We start from the raw sequence: 23,819 nt of genomic DNA, 5'->3' as shown, positions 1-23,819 counted from the left end.
CAACAACTCCCAAACTCATGTACTCGCTTGACTCCATAGGACTTTCACAGGTCATTTCCAGACCAACCAATACACCTGGTAACACATTGCACCTGGTCTAGTCAAGATGTAGAGGACTACAAGCAGTGGTCAGAGCTCTTCTACATCTTAAGCAGCTCAAGAGGTCTTTGATCCTGCTCCTTCTGTGAAGGCTCATAGATCCAACCAAATTCTATTAAATCATCCAAGGTGTCTCCTTGAGAAGAGCTTTATGCAGCGTGAAAGTTTTCACCAATAGAAGTGGGTCCAATAAAAGATACTACCTCACCCACCTTACCTCTGTAAGGTCTCTCCAAGGCAATAATGTCCTGGACCTAAAATAGGTGGGTTGTTCAGAACACTGCAATGTCTCAGGAACTAATCCAGGACTATGGAACAAACTCCTGTAGGATCTGAGAACCACTGTGAATCTCACTGTATTTTGTGCTGAGTGAATGGCATACATGGGACCTTGCCTTCGCTCATGAAAATACACAAATAAATATACATTTTGATCCACATGCAGTTTTTTTTTCTCCTTGGGAGAGAGAAAGGGATACAACAAAGGGATAGAAAGACACAAATCACATCACTTAATGTACTACTCAAAGTACTCAAATACCATTGTGAAGGACAGTATAAGAACCTAAAAGGAATAGGATAAAGGAAAATATTGTATGAAAGGACCATGAGGAGACAAATTGCAGTAAAAAGAAGATGAAAACCAAACAATATTGAATTCCAGCAACTGGAAAGAATATGCTGCAGCCTAATTTTGACCTTTTGTGTTACTAGCTTTGTGATAATCAGGCTTGTATTGTACCATGCTACAGAAAAAGCAATGCAGGCATTCTGGATAAAAACATTTATGCATAAAACCTGATCTTGTCACAGAGAAACAACAAGATTAATCAACATAACAAAGCAGGCTTTGCTACTGTTAGAAAATCATATTAAGAAAATTAAATTTATGCTCTCTCTACCATTGCAGCAGCCTATTAAGTTATATTTGACAGAATCATGCTATGCCTAAGAATGTTGGGTCAAATTCTGGGTGGTGTTGTGTGCCTGTAACTTTTCACCTTGGGACAAATTGGATGTTTGTGTAAATCACAGAATCATTACATAATTCAGCACTATTGATTGCCTCTGCTTAAGGAATTTCCTGGGTTGGAAGAGGCAGATGTATATTAGGAGTAAGGTGCACTGTGAAAGCCATTGATGGACGTTTACTGCTCCTCTCTGTACTATCCGTGATTCTGTCGATTGTTGTTAGACCAAAACTTTGATAAGCAACCACACACACAAGTCAAACAATTATTTTTTCCTTACAAAGATCCTGTCAGTGTACATGGCCATAACATACAAAAACAAATACCGGTATGATTAATGTAAAACATTTGTGTAATAAGTTATTTATCATCTCCTGTGAGAATGAGGGAATGAACTTGCATTTCTGTGTTTTATAAACATGGACATAGTAAGGAGGTATGGAATAGAGTGTGTTCAGTGTGCAGATGATGCCTAGCATTAGATCTGTCTCTCTCACTCTCATATCTAGCTCCATGAGTGCTGTTGAGCATTTTCCCAGAGCTGGGTAAGACTGGGGCTTGGATTGGGAAACTGTCTGAAACTCATTCTGGACAAGAAGAGGGTGATTATGATGGATTAGGGGAAGCAACCAGTGGATTTGGCTGAAGTTATATCAGCCACTCAAGTGTGTTACATTCTCAGCTGTTTCTTAAGAATCAAATAGCAGCAGTGACCAAGTTGGCTTTTCCTAATCTGTGTCTGGAAAAGAAGCAGGAAGCTAAATCATTTCTTCTTACATGCCTTTGTCACCTCTGGATTAATATGTGAAAGAATGATTTTCATGTGATATGAACAGGTTCATTCAAAGCTGAGACCATATCAGTGTGAAAGGTTTACAAGCTCAGTTGTAAGTATATAACGTGGTGTTGGGCTTTAATATAAATGTTTCACATGACTCCAGCTATTATGTTTATTTCTGGGCATTTCCTGATGTCCCACAAATTACTTTTTTTTAGAATAGCACACTCCTGAACAATGGATCAAGGAGTTCCTTCTCGGGAGTACATTTGCAAAATAGTGTGGAGTGATTTTGCTTCATGGCTCCCAGTGATTCTAAAGAGAGGAGCGGGGATAAATATCTATATATCACTCTGAAAATATTTCCCATCCCAGACCTTGTAGAGAAGCCCATAGCCAAGTAGTGGTTAGCTGGTGAGGTAAGAGCAAAAGTAGAAAGTTGCTGAATGCTAATAGTTGCTTTCTAGTATAGACGAGGTTGTCTCAAAGATAGGTATATGGAATGAGACTGCATTACTTGTCTGCACTTTGTGAAAGGGATTTGAGAACAAAAAGTTCTGTGGAGTTTAATAGAAAATGACAGCTTTATATAGGTTCTTTTGAATGATCATACTAAATTACATCCCTGCTATAGAATTCTACAGAATTGTTTGAAAATCCTTTATACAGGATATCATTCTCTATTAATTTCTATAGCAGCCTACTGGTTTCATGCCTATTCTGTAAGGATAGAAGTGAATCCCTGCAATAGAGATGTGGGGAGCTGAAATAAGAGTGGCAGCTGGATTTCCATTGTATTGCTCAATCCAAATATGTTTGTACAAAGAAAGAAGGAAAAGAAAACAGCCAACGCTGACTTTTAAGGAAAATATGACTATACACAAGATGATTTTGGATAATCTTTGCAAGAAGAGGCCAAACTTACGCAAAAGTTTCAACAATAATGGTGGCTATAGTTGTCCCCAGTTAAGGTCTTGACTGCATACTATTACATGTTAGATCTGTTTAATGGCTGTTCAAGTTATGTTGCCTTTCTTTTCCAAAATATCCTTCATTCATGAATCCTCATTATTTGCTTGATAATGTCACATCTATTCCTTCTCTGATTTCTTCCCACTATCACCATATGGCTTCAGTCGTATACTGGACAAATTTTCATTTCACACCATGCAGCCATGGATTTTGAAGACTGCTATTTACTTTATATATGAGTGATGACCAATGTGTTTTTTTCTCTGTGACTTCAATGCATATTTTGTAATTAAGACTGTAACTCATTGATGAATAGGACCTATATAGGGTGACCAGATGTCCCCGATATTTAGTATGTATGATCGGGACACCATTTGTCCGGATATTTTGCTTCGGCAGCACTCCAGCTTCCCCCCCCCTTTCTTTCTTGGGGCGGCAAAAAACCTAGAGCCAGCCCTGGTGGGGGGGGAGGGGGAACCTGTGGCTGCCCCCCCATGTGTCCCGATATTTTGTTCTTGTCATCTGGTCACCCTAGACCTATATTTTCTTTTTCGTCCTGCATGCAAGAATCTTAGCTGTGCTATGAAATGTGCATTAGAATTTGTTTTATTTTTCTGCTAAAGATACACAGACCATGTCTATAATGTGACACTCCATTGGATTACTTTACAAACTAAATTACCAGATCTGCAATGCTAGATAATTGTAGTGTCTTCTAAAAGGCATTTTTAACGCCTTTGCTGTGATAGAGTACTATCTGTGCATAAAGTAAGTGCTTAAGCCTTCATTTTAATAGGCAGGTGAAAGTCATATCTTGTGAATTTAGTTCCCATTTTTGTGCATGCCTCTACAGTGGAATACGACACAGCAAAGCCTAAGGTAGTGCTCTGATATACAAGGCAAGAAGCAGTGCCTACGGATATTTTTTTGTCACATAAAATGCAGACTTAATTTTGTGGTATTTGAGATATAACTTTTAACTTTACAAAATTAGTTTGTAATGATTCGTTCAACCATCCCACTTTCTGTCTTCACTGTTTCTTTGCAGACAAGGTCACAATGATTCTTTGGGGTGCAGGTGTTACTTCATCTTCCTCAATATCTGACCAACATATGTTGTCTTCCTTCAGAATTAACTTGCCATATTAGAGCATATCAAAGATAAAAGCAAATCAATAGAGTCTTATAGAATGGATATTCAAACTGCCATGTTTATTTATGTGTGTTTGAAGCTTCCGAAAATGAATTGTATGAAAATCTTTAAATATATTCTCTAGTTTGGATAGGGTTTTTTTTTAAACTTAGATTGTCCAGAGAAATCATGAAGTGCAGGTATAATAATTTATTCTGTGGGTTGGTATGCTATAAAACAAGTGGATGTCTTCCATGGAGTAGGAACTGTTTGCATATATGTTATATCCTATAACATTAAACACTGAAATAAAATACTTTTCTCCATTCTAAAAGCTTGATTAAAGAAACACAATTTCTTCATCCCTGGCATAACTAAAAAACAAACATTAAATCAAAATAATTTCCTAAATTGGTTCCAAAACTCCAGATGTTAACCAAATTATTTTATTTAGTCTTACAACATGTCTGTAATGTTAAACGCTTGGAAATTGTCCGAGTCTGAACTAATTCCATACACTAACATTTTGTAAATTACAAATGCACCTCTTGTCCCAAGAAAATCAATGTGCCCTTCCATGTTAATCTGGAAAAAAATTAATTGTTGCAATTTTGGGGTTTCAACTTTTTTAGGAAGTTGGACTTTTTTAGCCCTGTCCCCTTGTCTTCCATAATCTTTTCCTCAGCCTTTAGTGCTGTTGTTCACTACCTCTTTTTTTATCACTCTGTCCTTACTTGCCTTTCATGGCCCATTGTACCTTGCTCTCCTCCTACCTCTCTACTTGCTTGTTCATCATTTTGTTTGGTGGTTATTTCTCATGCTCTGTACTTCTTCATCTTGAACATCCACAGAGAATAGTTCTTGGTCCTCTCCCTCCCCCCCACCCCATCTTATACCTCAGAGACATTATCCATTCACCTTCCTCTGGGTTTCCTTGTCCATCTTTTCTCACCTCTGTTTGTGTTTTTAGACTGCAAAGTTCTCTAAGGAAGGATGGACTTTACTTGTGTTTTTGTAGCTCACAGATAATAAGTCCTTTACAAATAATAATTAATCATTCAAAAATAGTACTCTTGCAAAATGCTGTAGTCTGATTTCACATTTTTATACTTACTTTCCAGTCATTTGTATTGTGTCACAATCAGTTTAATGAAAAACATTAAATTAAGTATATCTCTGATTTACACTAATAAATTACTCCAGAACAGATATCCTAATGTACTCCATCAAGAATCTGTGCAGCTAAACTAACAGCCTTTCTCTTCTTACTCTTCAACCACTCTGTTGTTATCACTTTTGCTTTGGCTATTGTTTTACTTACACGTCAAATACCCACTGAATTATAGTAATTAACTCAGAAGACAAGGTGATAATTTACCATGTCATTGACTTTGCTCCCATTTACATAGCTCTAAAATGCCATTGATGTCAGTTGCGTTATTCCAGATTTACAGTGACATAAACAGAGAAAAGTTGGCCCATTGTGTTAATGACACAATGGGCCAGATAGTCACCTGGTCTGTTGTGTTAAGCAAAAAATAAAACATATTATTCAAACATTTATCCTTCCCATGTGTGAGCGATTTTTGTATGCAACTGAATTTGTTACTAAACTCTGCTTATATCCCTCTCCCCTTTAATGGCATTTGAACAAAGGGTCAGTTGTCCTATTGCATTTTTGGGAGAAGGCAGCACTTCTAGTTCCACAGACTCCTATATTCCTCCTTCTGGAGTTAGGTGTGAGTCATAAACTGGGTCTCAGTTCAGCATTGATCTTTCGTATGTATAGACAGTATTCCAGGATTTATGGAAACCAATTTCTCTAATTCCTCTGACTCTTCCAGTTGGAGCAACTGAGTTTATAATCTAAGTTAAAAACACTGCTGCCCTTGAATTCATGAGTAAAAGAGGTACATAGAGAGTAATTTCATGGGTGAAAAAGCTTTACTGCTCCTTATCTCTTTTCAGGTTATTCTGATATAAGAAATGAAACACTGTAATTGAAGTCAATCAAGGGTAAAATAAATCATCTTTACAGCACTGCAAAAATGGGGTTTAGACCGTGATCAGTATTGATGTTTATCCCATTGTGTTCAGGTTATTGATTACAGCCATCGGTTTACATGTCTACAAACTTATTTTACTCCCTTTCATTTGTTGATTGTACTTCCAAAAGTTCATGGGAATTAAGAGCCTTCTAGAAAGCGATTAATCTTTTATTTCTCCACAGGAATCCAATCTGTTGTGAAAGCAAATTAGAAGCCTATTGTAGGGTTCAGTAAAGAGTTATCAATTTGGTAATAGTGTGTTTAGGCTAAGACCCTTGAGCTGGACCTTTTTTTCCCCCTTCAACTTTTTTTTAACTAACTTTAACAACATAAATAAAGCACTTTTCCCCCTAAAAATTATTAAAATGAAAAAGAGTATAGAATTGAGAAAGTAAAATTATTAAAATCAAAAGAGTATAGAATTGAGAAAGTAAAATCTGAGGCTCAACATTGGCCTCTGTTATTTCTGGAGTAAAATAATCCTGGGTAGATTGAGATATAATTTCTCAATTCTGTGCATTCAGTGTGGTTGGGCAGCTTTCCATACAATGTTTGACAGAAAGAATAAGTATTTTAGAATAAAAGTGATTCATTTGTAGTCGCATGTTTGTGTTTTGAATGTTAAATTCACTGATTTGCTATTCAGGCATATAGTTTAATTGATGGTACAATTTATGAGGAGGTTAAGGAGTAATTAGGTAGATACAGTAAAGTCTACATTTGTTTGAGTGTTGTAGAGATGTTACGAAAAATCTGTTTTTTGTGTTGTCCCTTTCCCGCATTTTCCTTACCTTTTTGGCACTGTACTCCCATGTGGCATACAAGGGATCGTGGAGCACTAAGAATTGTTTTGGTAATAAGACACACAATTAAGAAAGCCAATCTATACTTTTCCCAAATAAAAGTTACATTGAAATGTGTTCTTTTGTAGGGTTGGTTCCAAAGCCCTTTTGAGTCTTGCATCTTTCTCACACTCACATAGGTGCACAGAGAGGAAAGGCTCAAAGAATGTCTTTCTGTAGTAAGACCCCACACATTCACAGGCTCTGCACTTGTTGAACGGGATGTTTGAAGAGATGGTGACATGCTGTACCATGCTAAATGATGGTGCATCTTACACTTTATGCCTGGGAACTCAGGAGGGATTAAACCTGCTGGGGCACAATCACTCAGGATCCCACCTCTGGTATAGGTTGTTTGTAAATTACATAATCTTTCCCATTTTGATCCTAAAATTGTATTGTTTTTCTGTCAGTGTTGAATGTTCATATTATACCCTTAACTCCAGATGTGATTAGCTAATAAGATGTCCCTACAGCTGTTTCTTGCAGGCACTCAGTATTTAGCAGAGATAAACTTTATTATAATTTTCTATTTACTCTAAGATGAAAGAAAGATTTTGGGTATGAGACAATATTTTACAGCAAATTACCATTCTATTAATAGTGTCTAGATATGATTAGAGGTACCAATTACATTTTGAGGAGTGAATCTTTGAAAAGGTGAATTTACTTAACTTTCTGTATTCTTTGATTACATAGGACCAGATTCTGCTATTATTTCTAATGCTGAACTGGGTCTTATGCCATTTATTTTGTTTGGATTCATTATTACATCATAATTTTTCTTTTGTCCCCACCATGTAATCATATATGTTAGCAGCTGCTGTAAATTACTTTGGCAAATTATTTTTTCTGCAGTTGAATTCTCTGAGTAATAAATTGATCACTCAGGTTTTTTTCCCAGTCCAGTTTAATAGTGAAATCAGAGGGTGTTGTTCATCAGCTTAATAAAAACAGGCACAATGGGATTTTTGTGACAAAATTATTTTTAATGTATTGTACTGCATATTTTTATCATATAACATAGTCTCCAGAATATAGCTATTAAATGACTGTTATAGGTATTTTCAGGAACACAATGCACTGCAAAAGAATGGTTAATTAAATGACACAGGCTTAATAGCTGCCCTCAGCCATGTGGTGGACAGCCATATAGTGTGGTATGGAAGGAAAGTGAGGATGTGGGGAGGGGGCTTCAGGGGATGAAGAAATGTGTTTGCAGGGGTCATTTTGGGAGGGAGCAGGACTGTGCAAGGTTCCTGTGCTGGAGCATGAACTCAGCTCCCCAAGACATTGGTGCTTCATGGGTTCTTCACACTGATGTCTTGCCATCTCTGTACACTGAGCCCAGAGCACCTGGGGGAGCCAGGAGATGTGCAGTAGGGTAAATGGAGATGTGAAGAAGGGTGTGCACAGTTTTTGGGGTCAGATTGGGGGAGATGTGAGGATTGAATTGTGGGAAAGGAGCGCCTCTCAGACAAACCTTCTGTGGTTTGTCAAACTGGTGCACCTTTGTCAAAGCTTGTCAAAGAGGAGATTTTCTCCACTCTACAACTCCCCCAGACTCCTCCTAACTCAAGCCCCACTTGTCCCCATCACCTCACATGTGGGTTAGAATTGGAGATAAGATCTGCCTATAGGTAGGCATGAGGCAAGCAGGTTCATTTGGAATGAGGAACTAGGGGCATTATATTGAGGGGGGACATGGGGAGACTAGAGATGCTGCCATGGGGCACTGGGCTATAGTGTATGTAGCCTGTGATAGGGTGTACCAAGCCCTTTGAGGCCCCCCTGCTGTAGGCCTCAGGTTCCTACCACTTGCAGCTCACCCCATCCCAGAAAGGAGCAGTGGAAGAAAGTCCTCCAAGTGGCCTAGAGAGGCTGCGAGGGATGCAGCCAATCAGAGATGGGCTGTGCTGGCTGTTGGGATTCAACCAGGACAAGACCCTGAGTAAGAATGTGCTGGTGCCGTGGGCTAGTGGCCCAGGGAAACGTAGCAGCGACACAGTTTAGTTAACGGGATGCTGTGGACAGCTGTTATCTATAGGGTCCCGGGGCTGGAACCTAGAGTAGTGGGCAGGCCTGGGTCCCCACCATTAGCCACTGGCGAAGTGGCCCGGACTTTGATGCCCCCTGGAAAGGGAACTGAACTGTTTAGTGGCCTTGCTGGCTTTGTGCTTTTTGGGGAATCCTTCCTCATTGAAGCTTTAATTTTATAGAAACCAAAATTAAGAAATGAAAAGTTAATAGGCATCTCTTTGTTTCATATTAGTCATGAGTTTTTCAGAGTGAGTCTGTTCAGTGGTGCAAAGATGCCTTTATTTTACAAGAGCATTTTACTTCCTTCAGTTTCTTGATATACAGTGTGTAAGTTCTGACAGTGCAGTAGTGTTTAGTTCAGAATAATTGGGTTTTTGGGTTGGTATTTGACTGGTGATATATTTCTATGTGCATTGCATCTTTATTTCTTAACGATGCACAAAAAATTGAATAGTTCTACTACCGTAAATGCCACTATGGATTGTACTTTCAAGTTAGCTGCTAATAAAAAAAGCAGCACATTTGACATTTGAGTTGTTGTAGCTCTCAGGAGCCTTGAAAAGATGTAAAATATACTATTGATACCTGTTTCTCTAATTGTGCAATTTTGTGCCTGTGCTAATCATTTGAATCTAAGAAATATGATAATACAATAAAAATTTGTTCTGATATATGATTAATTGCAAAATTGTTTTAAGTATGTTAAATGGAACAGCTTTTGCTCTCCATGGACTGAAATACCACTAACTGTCTCATCCTAACGTATTTGCAGAGTTAGAGGCAAAAAACGTACAAAGGAAATAAAATGACTCTCATATTAGGTCAAATCAAGTACTTTGTGCTGGGGTTGTGTTTGGGCCATGGTTTGATAAAATCTTCCTCTGGCCATAGGTACTATCTGCAGACTTTGGGCTACAGTTTTGTCTTCAGCCCCAGCCCATTTCCCCTCCATAAGCAAGTGAGTAATTTGGCTACTGAATCTATGTAATCACGGATCTAGTTTCCCAGGCCACTCCCCAAATCCCTTGCACGCATACACATGATGGAGCATTGCTACCAAGTGCGTAAAAAGGGGAAGATTATCCTGTTTGGGTTCTCAATGGCTGTGCATGCTGTGCAACTGAACTATGTTGATTCTGATCTGAAGATGTTTTGAGGCTTTTCACATTTGGCTCAATGAAAGAGATTAATGAACTCTTCTCTTTTCTTTTTCTTTAAATATTGTAGTACTTTCCTTGGATTCTATTTCTCTCCTTTGTTATCTTCTCTACTTTTCTCCCGATTCTTTTTGCTCTGCAATACTCTACTCTGAATGTTAGTGGCAGAGAGATGACAGCACTGTCTTCCACTACAATAACATTTAACATAGTTGTTGACACTCTACAGAAACAGTTCTGTCCATCTGCTGTATACTGAAGGGCAAGGAGGTCTCTTCCTACTTCACTATTTACCACAGACATTTGCATAGAAAAGGATAATTTGTTTGTTAGAAATTCAGTAACTTTGCTTTAGGAGACATAAAAATGCCATTAATCATTTAAGAAGTAATGCTATATATTCCAGATAACCTTTATATTCCCTCTTCCATCTTACTCCTTTGTTTTTTCTCCATGATCTTTCTTTCTCCTAAATTTCTTTTTGGGATTCTTGAGTGCGATTTCAGATGGTCTGAGGCCCATCTTCCTAGATTGTGCCCTCAAACTTTACACTTGCATTTTTGCTCCTTGTGATGGGGTGTTCACCCCCACACTAGCCTAGAAGGAGTTAATGAGGCTGAGAAAGAGCCAATTTACCAGATAGGCACTGTTGAATGAAATTAGATGGCCTAGGTAATCCCTGAATGGCAATGGCGCCCCGCTGAGAAGGAATAGACGGGGCTAATATAAAGCCAGGAAGCTGGCAGCAGAAAAGGCTGCAGTGGGAAGCCTGCTTTACTGTCTCGGTGTTAGAGAAGGAAATGAGGAAACTCAAGGGGGAGACTAGAAACCCTGGAGATACAGGCTCTAAAGGAAGGGTTTACCTAGAAGGGTGGTGGAGCAAAAACCTGAGAGAGGCAGAGTAGAAAAAGGCTCCAGGAAACAGCAGTAAGGTGGGATGCTGGAGACCTTGGCCACTGATTAGAGGGACCTTGAACTAGAACCTGGAGTAGAGGGTGGGCCTGGGTTCCCCTACCAGCTGTTGGGGAAGTGGCACATCGGCGCAGTGGATTTGAAGACTGCCTGGGGAGTTTGGGAGCTTGATACCCTGGAAGGGGAAAAACACATAGTCACCAGGCTGGAGGTCCAAGCCACCAAGAGGGAGTAGACATGTCACAAAGATGGAGCTCCCTGAGGTGCAGAGAGAGAGAGGTTGTGGGGCACTTGAATGAGTGATAGAAGGGAGCATTGGACCTGGAAGGAGCTAATTCAAAGAGCTGCCAGGAGGAGTGCTCCGTAACACTGAGTGTACCTCTGACTCTCCTGCAAAACGAATTATGGCTAGAAATCTGAGTATTTGGTCCTCGAACTCCCTGTTTGCATTGTTAAACGAAACCTGCCTTTGAAAATGTGCCCTCAAAGTATGAACTTTATATAAACGGTATGTAATTTAGAAAAGATAGATTTCAACTAAGTATTTTGGTTTATGTATTTTTGTCAATTTTGATTGTTCGTTACCTTAAACGTGAGTGCGTGTGTCTGCTAATTCCATAGAGAGACAGACTGACTAACTGACCCTAGGCCACATTTCCAGCCTCTAATTTTGTGCCCCCAGTTTTTCCAGCATAATTTATGAAACTTAAATGTCTAAGTACCCTATGGTGTCTGAAAATAGTTATTTAAATATCTCATGTATAAGTAATTGTGGGCATAAACCACTGCTGGTACAATTTTGAGCCCACCCTTGTAGGCACAAAAATGAAAGTCAGGGGCTCTTCCTGATTCTTTTGCTATAGTCAGTGATTATAATAAAAAAACCAAAACCTATATGTCACCATCAGGCAACAATAACAGTATCAGCTCCAGAGTGGCCACAGCAAGCATGATGTTGGTGAGGCCTCATCTGGACATTGGTGAGGCCTCATCTGGACATTGGTGAGGCCTCATCTGGAGTACTGTGTCCAGTTTTGGGCCCCGCACTACAAGAAGGATGTGGATAAATTGGAGAGAGTCTAGCGAAGGGCAACAAAAATGATTAGGGGTCTGGAACACATGACTTATGAGGAGAGGCTGAGGGAACTGGGATTGTTTAGTCTGCAGAAGAGAAGAATGAGGGGGGATTTGATAGCTGCTTTCAACTACCTGAGAGGTGGTTCCAGAGAGGATGGTTCTAGACTATTCTCAGTGGTAGAAGAGGACAGGACAAGGAGTAATGGTCTCAAGTTGCAGTGGGGGAGGTTTAGGTTGGATATTAGAAAAACTTTTTCACTAGGAGGGTGGTGAAACACTGGAATGCGTTGCCTAGGAGGTGGTGGAATCTCCTTCCTTAGAAGTTTTTAAGGTCAGGCTTGACAAAGCCCTGGCTGGGATGATTTAATTGGGGATTGGTCCTGCTTTTGAGCAGGGGGTTGGACTAGATGACCTCCTGAGGTCCCTTCCAACTCTGATATTCTATGATTCTATGTTCAAGTTTAGTACACTTGCCATTCAAATAGTTTACAGATTGCACCTGAGTCAGAACATGATACTCCAGAGATTCTGCTAAGCAATTTATATCCTCAGCATTGCATAAGATTTTTTAAAATTGGTCCATATTATGTCTGTCAGTCCTTACTTGAGATAAAGGAACTGCCAGTCCTTCAGAGAATAGGGGTCAGTGTTTATTTAGGAGGTGTGACAATTCACAAGATCCACCTGTAGACATGTATAAGTCTGCTGAAGATGATTAGGGCACAGAAAAGGAGAAAACCTATCTTTAAAGGATGAGTTTTGGTGTATTTTATATAAACTTAGCAGAGTTTTTTGAAAATTTGTGAGATAGCATAAGTTTTATTTTTCCATGACTTCTTAGAGAAATGTAGTTAGAGGAATAAAGTGGTGGCAAATTACAGTTATTTTCAAAAATTATAGTTTACGCCATTTACATTAATCAACTAAAGTCTAAAAGCAGTTGCTTCAAAGAAGTAGTAAACATGTTTTGAATGATCAGCCAGCATGTAGAATGTCCAAAAGAGGCATTTAGGTCTCTTTACAGGGCCATGGTTTAGAATTCTGAAAGACTGGCAGTGCAAAACATTAAGCTGTTAGTTTACTGGAGAGAAATTGTTGTTGTGTGATTGGATTTGGAATAACTGATGGCAGCACTTGAGAGAACACAGCAACATAAAATGTGACTTCTGTCTGTTTAAATTGTCAGGGATCCCACAAAGGACTTGAGGATTTTCAAATCATAGCTTGCAGAGCCTCTTCTATGAATCATTTAACCTTTCCAAGTAGCAGCCTAATTTTAGCTTCTTTTGTAGGTATATGCTTGTATGTCATCCGTGCAGAATTCTGTGTGCAAGAACTGCTTCCAGCAGAGGCCGACTTCATAGCTTGGGGTCTCTGCCAGGCTGTGTTTCCATAACTCTGGAAAATGTGTGGAAAAATGAAAGACATAGTAGTACATTTTTAGATGTGTTTGTTCTGCTTGCATAGCCAGCAGTACTTGTTTATATACTGCAGATCAGCTTCAAAACCCTGATCTATGACTGATTTTTATATTTGTAAGCTAAAGCCTCCTCCTGTAAGTGAGCTGTAGGGAGACTAGGGCTCCGTGTGTGACCATCTATGCAACAATGAACAAACAAAATCTATGTTTAGTGACAGTTAAGGTTGTGGATGAACCCATCCAATCCACCTAAAACCATAAAAGCAAGGAAATAAGAAGTCAAGAGAGAAAGCTTGTGAATTCTATCAATAAAATACTCCATACGGCTTTCACTTACTGATATCTATTGGAAATGGAAGTAATACATACTACAACTTAATCTGACTTGTACTATAACTTTAAAATTTACATTTGGGAGGGTGAGTAAATGAGATGGAGAAGAAAAAGAATGACACTTCCACTCCTGTTTTTCACCTACCTCATCATTAATAGTTCTATCGCATAATTACTACAATTTAGACCTGGTGAAAAAAAATCGCACACAAATTCTGCAAAATATTTCAAACAATTTTCACAGCAAATTTTATTTTTCGTGGAATAAATGCCAAATAAAATGAACATTTTGTTTAACTTCAAACTGAATTTTTTGTTTCATTTTGAATTTTTAAAAATTTTAATCAATATTTGTGAAACTTTTATTTCAACAAATCTGCATTTATTGACAAAAATTGTTTAAAAAACGTCTACCAACTCTAGACTATAAACATATGAACATCTATAGCTGATTTTTTTCAGACACTGAAATCTTTCTATTCTTTTTTCTTGGGGTATATGATGCAGCTCCCCCAGAGCAGTCTATTCTATACACAAACAAGGATGATAATATTCACCAACAATAAGGGTCTTACTAGGTAGTGGGTTTCAGGGAAAGAGAGACACACACTTTTTGCTGTCTGTGTAAAAATAGCCACCAGATTAGTTGACAACCCCTAGTTTAGCCCCATGGAAAGTTTGTGCAAACTTTTTCTTAGGTTTTGAAGGTCACACAGTGATTTTTTTTCTTTTTCAGTGTTTTGTATTTTATTAGAAACACTTCATACACTCAACAGCTAACCCATATTCGTACCGTGGCAGCATTACTGAACAAGATTTTTGCCATCTGTTTGATACAGCAAATGACTAGTTTTTTATATTTCCCCTCGAGACCTATATCCTGAATTTGATCCCCATCATTGAATGATTCAGCTTGTTTGCTGGCTTTACAACACACTTCATAGAAAACCTACTAGTAGGGACAACAGAGAGCCACTGGGGACACAATGGCACAGACTTACAATAATGCACCATTTAGTTAGCCAAAAATCACACTGTCATCTCAGGGTCACAATCTCCACACATCAATTTGCCGCACCTTCTTATGTGCAATATCCCTTTCTTTTTTGTAAGATCAAGGCAATACTTAACAAGGCGGGTGTATCTCCCCCAACATGGTCTGGCAGAATCAGATCAATAAAAATGGTTATTCTCCTTAGAATTTGGTATTTGCTTCAGATGCTGTCACTTCTTATTGATGAGAGATTAGGATCTTGGAGAGGTTGCCTATATATGGAAACTGTGCTATATAATTCAGGTCATTTTAATAAACTTATCTTTTTTATATCTGAATTTCAAATGAAACAAGGACCTAAGGAATATTTGGCTATTTTGAAACTCTGGGGTAAATCTTGAAGAATATAAAACAATGGGTTAAACTCCAGCTTTTTCCCCCCTCCCCCAACTCACCCCTTTTTCCACATAGAAAATATTTTCATCTAGCTCATCTAATATAACTTTCAAAATTAGGTGGATTATGGGAATTGGTTGCCCTGTGAATGTCTTTGCCTGAGGGTCTCTGTTCCTTTGAAGAATTATATTTAACTTTTGATCTTCTCCTATGCAGCCTCTCTGCATATCTCCAACTGTGACATTTTATAGGACCACAAATCAGTGAGACTGACATTTCTTACTCTTTTGAAGCAGTTCTGAACTCTCAAGGATATAGCAGCAGCTTTATTTCAACAATTTACAAACTCCTAATTGTGCCTGGGACTGTAATGGAGGAGAGAGCACAGGAAGGCTTCTGTGAGAAAGAAATCCCTTGGCATTAGCTGTTAATGGTATAAAGGAACTATAGGAAGCAGTCTAAATTTGGGAAACCAATTAAAGGATTATTCATAAAAATAAATATTCTGCTCCTTTCTCTGTAGATCTATTTAGCTCTCAGGCAAGAGGGTGAGTATGTAAGGAGGTGGTAGGATTTGGGAGGACTGCACAAGGTGTGCACATCACTTGTGTTCTGTGAGATTCAGTTCTATGGGCTCCATGTGTGACCACATCAAAGGGGGCCGGTGATGCACACAGAGGGGGCATACCAAAGGCCTTGGGGGCTACTCCTGCCGGATAAACAAAAGCACAGCATAAGGTCTTATCAGCCAGTTTGAGAGTGGTAAACTTGTACCAGTATCAGGCTGTTTACAGCATTGCTTTAGCTGCCTCTTTCTGATCCTAAGCCTTATTCCCAACCATTTGCAGAGATCCTCCACACACAGCCAAGATACCTGGACTCTAGGCACTCTAGGGACTGGGCATGCCCCAAAGCATATCTGGCCGCAGCCTCTGTTCTAGGAATCTTACCTCCTGAATGCAAGAAACACTAGGCAGTTTGGACTCCCTGCTCCTGGTATTGTCTATTGCCTTTTCAGAGGTCATTAATTCAAACTGCCTGATTGCAAACCCTTACTGACAATGAGAGATCTCACCACAGTTATGTGTTTAGTAATAATCAGTAAAGTTAAGATTTTATCATGGTTATTTTTAAGACAGGGCAATAAACAAAAATTCACAGAAGCCCACAATCTGTCCCTGACTTTTACTAAAAATAACTGAGACCAAATGGGGGCTATAATGTGGCTATAATAAGATTGCATAGCATGCAGTGGCCATAAGTTTATAGATTTAGGCATTCTCGGGTCAGAAAAGGATCATTGTGATTATCAGGTCTGACATCCAGTAAAGTACTGGCTGTAGGATTTCCTGGAATTAGTTTCTGTTTTATATAGAGCACATCTTTTAGAAAAATTTCCACTGGTGAAGAATCTACCGTAACCCTTAGTAAGCTGTTCCAATGGTTAATTATCTTCACTGTTAAAAATTTTCACCTTGTTTCTAGTCTAAATTTATCTAGCTTCAACTTCTAATAACTGAATCTTGTTTATACCTTTCTTTGCTAAGTGAGGAGCCCTCTACTATCAAATTTCTGTTCCCCCTGTAGGTACTTATAGATTGTGATCAAATCACTCCTTAACCTTCTTTTTGATAAACTAAATAGATTGAGCTCCTTGCGTTTGTGACTATAAGGAATTTTTTTCCAATCCTTTTAATCATTCTTTGGGCTCGTTTCTGAATCCTGTCCAAGTTATTGAATTGGGGACACCAGAACTAGATGCAGTATTCCAGTAGCAGTCACACAATGCCAAATACAAAGATAATATAACCTACTTACTTAATATTCCCGTTTATTCATTCAAGTATCACATTAGTCTTTTTGGCCACTTTGTAGCACATGGAGCTCATATGGATTAGCCACCATAACCCTCCACTCCTTTTCACAGACACCACTTCCCAGGATAGTCTGCCATCCTGTAGTACGGCCTATGTTGTTTGTTCATAGATGTATGACCACATTTTTAAATCTAATCCTGTGTCCCAGCTGGGAACAAAACTGCAGCAATAGCAATTCTCAAAAAGGCCTTCACCTAAGTTATGGGCCTTTTGCATCTGAAAAAGGAATTCTTGGCAAGACGGGCATGCTTGCTCTGTGCCATAATTTCTGCCCCAAACATCTAATTTAACCTTGAAAAGCAATCTGAGCCACATTAAACGAATGCAAAAAAGAGGCAAACCAGAGAGATCATGGGAGTGGAGAAACTGAGAGGGATGTGATTCGTTGTAGAAGCACTTGGCTACTTGGAATCAGCTACTCCTCCAGTGATCAGCATCTGGAGAGCCACCAAAAATTAATGAGGCTATTGTTCTAAAGGAGTTAGATATGAATAAAAATGAAGCACTGGTTTCTGTGAGGTCCAAGAATAATTCCCAAAGAAGACTTAGAAAACTGACAGATCCAGAGTAGACAGCAACTCTTGGGTTATGTGCTGTTCCTGGAGTTTGCAGAGTGGGAGGGAGGAAGAAAGGGAATAATTTTAACCTTTTTCTTCCCTCTCTACATGTGCTAAGGGGTGGGTCATGGTTGAAGCTGACTTATAGAATACTATAAATCAGATGCTTATGATTCATGTAAGATTTGTTCTACTGGTGCTTGACCTTTCTGTATTACCTGTACTTTTAGTGGCACCAGTGCCACTGTTGTTCCATATTTTATACGCATCTCTTTATTCTATAGCCGGAGCTTCTGCTATCTAGCTTTGAAAGTATAAACTATGACAAAATAATGCTTTGTACTGAAAATAGATGTATAGTATTTATAATGATCATTCTCTCTTTGGAGTGGAGAGAATACAATATTTTACGACTCTGCACTTTGTTATGGGCTTTAGCCATCCATATATTACCTTTTTCTATAGAAAGAATTCCTAAAATCCAGATATAACTGAGCTAATATCCATTAGATATTTCAATCCATGCTCTATAAGATGCCAGTAGCAGGCAGTTGAATCGTCTAGAACTCTAGATTATTACATAACTCAACAACTATAACAATAAAAAACTATTGGTTGAATAAAACATTGAAGTAATTGTATATTAAACATTCTAGCGGCCTGAATCCCTAGTGCTTCTGAACTTGCATGCTTTTATAATTTTTGTCATCTGGCACCTTTCTATTTAACACAATCTGTGTTTTTCTTTAGAAGTAGTAATTATACAGGTTCTGTTATGTTTTCTGTGTTTCATTTCTTTTCATACCTGGAATGAACTTTGCTTAACATGAGTTAACCTGAAGTTTGCCGAAAAGTTAACACGTCCATCAATAATCTTCATAAACACAGTGAAGTATTTGTGAGAACAAGATTTATTTGGGGGCTTTCTTTTCCCCTGTTAATAGGAATTTGGGATTTATAGTATGCCTTTCTCTTTATCTGTTAGCAGATAAATAAAACGCAGTGTGTGAGCTGCTGTCTGCTTTCGTAATTACTCCTGAGAGCATTCTGTGCAAAAAAAATTAAAAATTCCGCACACAGTATTTTAAAATTCTGCAAATTTTATTCGTCAGATAAATGTGGAGGCTGCAGCATGGCTTTGGGAAGCACAGACCACTGGCTGCACAGAGGTGGGAGATCACTGTGCAGCTTCCCCCCAACCCCCTGGGACATGGACTCAGCAGTGAGGCTGTACCCAACCCTGACACAGTGCAAACAGGTGGCCACAGGTTCGAAAAAAGGCCTGGTCAGTCCTTTTACTACCAGGTTTAAATCCCATGTGGGAGTGGAAAGCCAAGTTTGTGGCAAGAGTTTTACTATATCCTTAAGGAACCTTCTGGTAGTTGGATGTCACAGATGGTGGACTGTCTACTGGATGGTGGAAGGCTGTTATAGCCTCTAGGTGGACTCTAAAAGATGTTATAAACAGTCGTGATCTTTTTAGGGCCAGTGTACAGTCTAAGTTGTGTGTAAGAGTCACAGACATCCCAAAAATCTCCCCGACATACACTAAATCCGAAATCTGGACCATTTTTGCAGTTAGGTACATCATGCTGAGGATTTTCTGCTGTGTAATAATACCTCTTTGCTTACTTACCTCTCAGTGAAAACGGCCTTCCTGATAGTGATTACTTTGGCCAGGAGAATAGGAGAAATAGTGTCTCTGAGGGCACATCCCCCCTATATAGTATTCTTTCAGGACAAGGTTATGCTAAGACCATATCCAAAATTTGTTCCTAAAGTAACCTTCCCATTTCATATGAACCAGTTGATTCATCTTCCAACTTTCTGTCCTAAGCCTCACCGAGACAACAGAGAGGTTATATCACATACCCTAGATACCAGAAGGGCCATAACCTTCTACCTGGACAGAACAAAGTCCATAAGGAAGTCCCCCACTTTTCCTCTCCATTGGGGAAATATCCAAGGGCTCAGCAATATCGGCGCAAAGGCTTTTCAAGTGGGTCTCAAATTGTATCAGACAATGTCACCAAATTAGCAATATGACCCCCTCTGAATACTATTTGTACACACTCCACAGGGTCGATCTCCTCATCCATCGCCTTCTTCAAGAATGTCCCAATCTCAGAGATTTATAGAGCAGTGCATAGGGACACTCCTCAAAGAAGAAAAAGTTACTCACCTTGTGCAGTAATGATGGTTCTTCAAGTTGTGTGTCCGTATGGGTGCTCCCTTCTACTTTGGAGTTCTTATCAATGACTCTGCAGTACAGAAGAAACTGAGGGGGGTTAGACCATGCATGCTCATGGTAGGGCACGAGGAGAGACAGCGCATGTGCTGGCCTAATGGACACCGCTACCAAAATTCTCCGATCAGCAGCACAGGGACACAAGCACACCTACTGTGGAGCACCCATATGGACACTCATCTCAAAGAACCATCGTTACTGCACCAGGTGAGTAACTTCTTTATCTGTTTAGACTTGAAATTAGATGAAGGTTTCTGACCATCAGAGGAGTGAACTTTTGGAATAGCCTTCCAAGAGAAGTAGTGGGGGCAAAAGACCTGTCTGGCTTTAAGATTAAACTCGATAAATTTATGGAGGAGATGGTATGATGGGATAACATGATTTTGGTAATTAATTGATCTTTAAATATTCATGGTAAATAGGCCCAATGGCCTGTGATGGGATGTTAGATGGGGTGGGATCTGAGTTACTACAGAGAATTCTTTCCTGGGTATCTGGCTGGTGAATCTTGCCCATATGCTCAGGGTTTGGCTGATCGCCATATTTGGGGTCGGGAAGGAATTTTCCTCCAGGGCAGATTGGAAGAGGCCCTGGAGGTTTTTCGCCTTCCTCTGTAGCATGGGGCACGGGTCACTTGCTGGTGGAGTCTCTGCTCCGTGAAGTCTTTAAGCCATGATTTGAGGACTTCAATAGCTCAGACATAGGTGAGTGGTTTTTCGCAGGAGTGGGTGGGTGAGATTCTGTGGCCTGCATTGTGCAGGAGGTCAGACTAGATGATCATAATGGTCCCTTCTGACCTTAGTATCTATGACTCTATGAATCTGGTGACCTTTTCAGAGAAGAGGACAGTTTCTTGCAGTCATAGACCCCAGTTGAGCAAAGTACTTAAGCAGGTGCTGAGCTCAGTGGGTGAAATCCTTACCCCACTTCAGTCCCTTTATGCTGTGTTAAGGGCTGGAATGGCCTGATAGGGGCACAGCACTATGGAGATTCTGAGCAGTATTGTGGCCCCTAGAGCAGCCCAAGGAATCTGCTGTAAGTCATACAGGGCTGTCTAAGTTTTGCCGGAGGCTTTTCCAGCCTCTGAAACACCCCAAGATCAGGATGGTGCAAAGATGTCTTAAAATTAAAGCCACCTTACCCTGCCCCTACCCCCTGTCCTGGGCTGCAAGTTCTGTGCTACACCTCAGTTAGAGAGAGAGCACAGATTTCACCCAGTAAGTTTTTAACACATACTTAGTTATGCATGTGTTTTAAGTGATTTACTGAATCAGGGCCTTGAGGAGTCAGCAAGAGAATTGTCCTGTACGGGATTTATTGTGGCTGCTTCTTCTGCTGCTTTGATATTCCTGCTTCACCAAATCCTTTAATACAAAGCTCAGGTTTGATTTGGGGGTTTATGGGTGAGCTGTTCAAATCTTGTTTGGTGATTTCTTTCTTTACAGGTGCCTGTATTCTATAGTAGGAACTTTGTGAGGATCCAGGTCATACTGTGTGCTCTGCAAATCTTATTTGTGTTTTTCTATATTTGACTTGACCTGTCATTCATATCTTTACATTGATCTTTTAGACTTGGAGCTACTTCAGATTGAGAAGTCATTATTTAACATTCTTCATAGATGCTCCTTGTGCCTCCTTTTTTTCTGAAATGTTGCTTTTGGGAGTGGGACAGACAGGGATTGAAATTTTCCCTCCCTATGCATGTTATATTTTTTGCTCTCTGTTGCAAATTTGTATAGTGTTAAAGGATCAGAATAAGCAAGCAGTTTTGAAACAGCAGACTTTTCCATTTTTACCTGCAGTTGGACAAAGAACAATGTTGTTGTTGTTAGACCTGGTTGGAACTCTTTCAAAGAGATTTCATTTTATCAAAGCTGAAATGTTTCACAAAGATATATCAATTTCAACTAAGTTTTGGGAGGGGTAGGGAGTAGTTAGGATCTTAGCCACTGGTGTGAAATGTGGGAGAGACACAGGTTCAAGTCCCTTCTCTGCCTGATTTAGAGTGATCTGGGATGAAGAACTCTGCTCTCAATAAGGCAGACTAGGGACTTGACTATGGATCTCCCACATCCCAGGCCAGTGTCTTAGTGACCAAGCTACTCACCCACAGATCCGTTCTTTCTGAATCAAAAAGCTCAATTAGAGTTTCAGTTGGAAAATTGATATTTTCACATCGTTCCATTTTAGCAAAAACATTCTAAAGGTTTTGGTTTTCTTTCAGTGTGGAATGAAATCAAATTTTGAAATCTCAAAAGTTTCAATGAAACAGAATTGTCCTAGAACACCTCTAATTAATATTAGCTTTACTCATTACTGACTTTGTGACTTGAGCATAGGAGATATTAATCTGCACATGTGAATTAATAAGACTTTTGGGTTCCACCTGGACTACGGAACATAATAACCATGGAGGCTATCTTGATTCTATCACATCAGTTTTTATTATTACATGTAGAGACTTACAAGCCCATATTTCCAAAGTCTGGAGCTACTTTTGGCTCCAGTATGGGCAGTTTTGCACTTGCAATCTTTTATATGTGCAAATGATGGCATTTACTAAGTACTTTGATTTATGGTGTCACTTGGTTGCGAGGAGGTCTACAAGACATCAGTTGCACCTGCAAATTACTGCAGGTACATTATGAAAGTCTGTTGCACACAGATGGTCAAATTTTGCTCTCATTTTCACCTGTGTAAATCTGAAGTCATTCCATTGGTTGATGGTGGGTCTCTTCTTTGTTGGAGAGCAGATTGCTGTGTGGGTAATGAAAGAGATAGAAATTATTAAACTGAAAGTCAGCAATAGTAAGTTTTTAGAGATGATGATGTCAAATGTAGTATTCCATGAATATCTGTGTATTCTTTGGAGTCTGCTGCGTGTTCTTCCTCACATTCTGAGTTTTTAGTGAGGGATGTGTGGATTTCTGAATCCATGAACTGTACAGTTTATATTTCTGTCTGGGGATACAAACAGCATATTATAATTATTGTAATGTATACTACTTTGGTGAACCTGCTCTAGAATGTTGTTGTTTAGGGGATTTTCACTTGAATATGTTCCTCTAATGGCACCAAGTTTCTTATTCCTGGTCATTGGCACTCCTCTCCCTTTCAATCATGTGTCTGTCTCTCTCCTGCTCATCACCTGGGCTCACCTCTGGAGCCCAGAACTTTCACAATCTTTCCTTCTCCTCTTTTTGTGCCACTTGCTTACCAGCTGAATATCTGCAGTGCCTCCCCAGTTTACCCCATGAAAGTATCCTGACACTCTTGGTGTTTGTCAGTGCATCCTTTTGCTTGAACTAGTCCTCCTTCACTTCCATATTGTGGGGAGGGGGAGGGAGACTGGCTCTCTTCCTGCCTTTCTGTTGTGGACCCAACTGATCCATTATTCCCATGTGCCAGCCAGCTGCCTGAGAAGCCAGCAAACAGCTGAGCAGAGCAGCAAGAACAGATCCGGCTCAGTGTATCCTGTTAAGTGACTGGAACTTACTGACCTATTTGCTGGATTTCCTGTGCCTCCCAGGGGTTGGCAGATTTCCATTTTCAAATGCTGGTCACTTGGGGAGTATGTAATTAAGATGGCAATGATAAATTTGCATCTGTTGGTACTTTTGTTTCAGACTTGCTTCAGCCAACAAGATAACAATACATTGGTTTACAGCATGTAAGTTATTTAGCTATTGGAAGGGACAGAAATGGCATAGTTTTTAAGATTAAGACTTAGATTCTCCAGAATGTTCTTTATCCATTGAGTTCTATTGTCCCCTGTTTAACAGGGTTTTTTTCCAAATATCTGCCATGAACCACTTTCACCTCCTGGCCATTCAGTTCTTTACAAGCATCACTGTGCTTGCAGCAATATAACCCAATAGGTATATCAGCTGTGCCGCAGCTGCACAATTTCTAAATATGGAGAAAGTATATTAGCTTATTAAGTTTGTGTTGATATTGTAAATCACA

The 23,819-nt window shown here is 39.5% G+C and overlaps 1 protein-coding gene across 4 annotated transcripts in view; it reads left to right on the top strand.

The window, feature by feature from the left end:
* The window catches only part of ENTREP2 (endosomal transmembrane epsin interactor 2), a 381,215-nt gene that overhangs the window by 297,845 nt on the left and 59,551 nt on the right, over positions 1-23,819 (top strand). The window lies entirely within an intron of this gene.

The sequence above is a fragment of the Lepidochelys olivacea genome, assembly GCF_965140295.1.
Source record: "Lepidochelys olivacea isolate rLepOli2 genome assembly, chromosome: 10".
In the NCBI taxonomy this organism is placed as follows: domain Eukaryota; kingdom Metazoa; phylum Chordata; order Testudines; family Cheloniidae; genus Lepidochelys; species Lepidochelys olivacea.
This window is presented reverse-complemented; position numbering and strand designations above follow the sequence as displayed.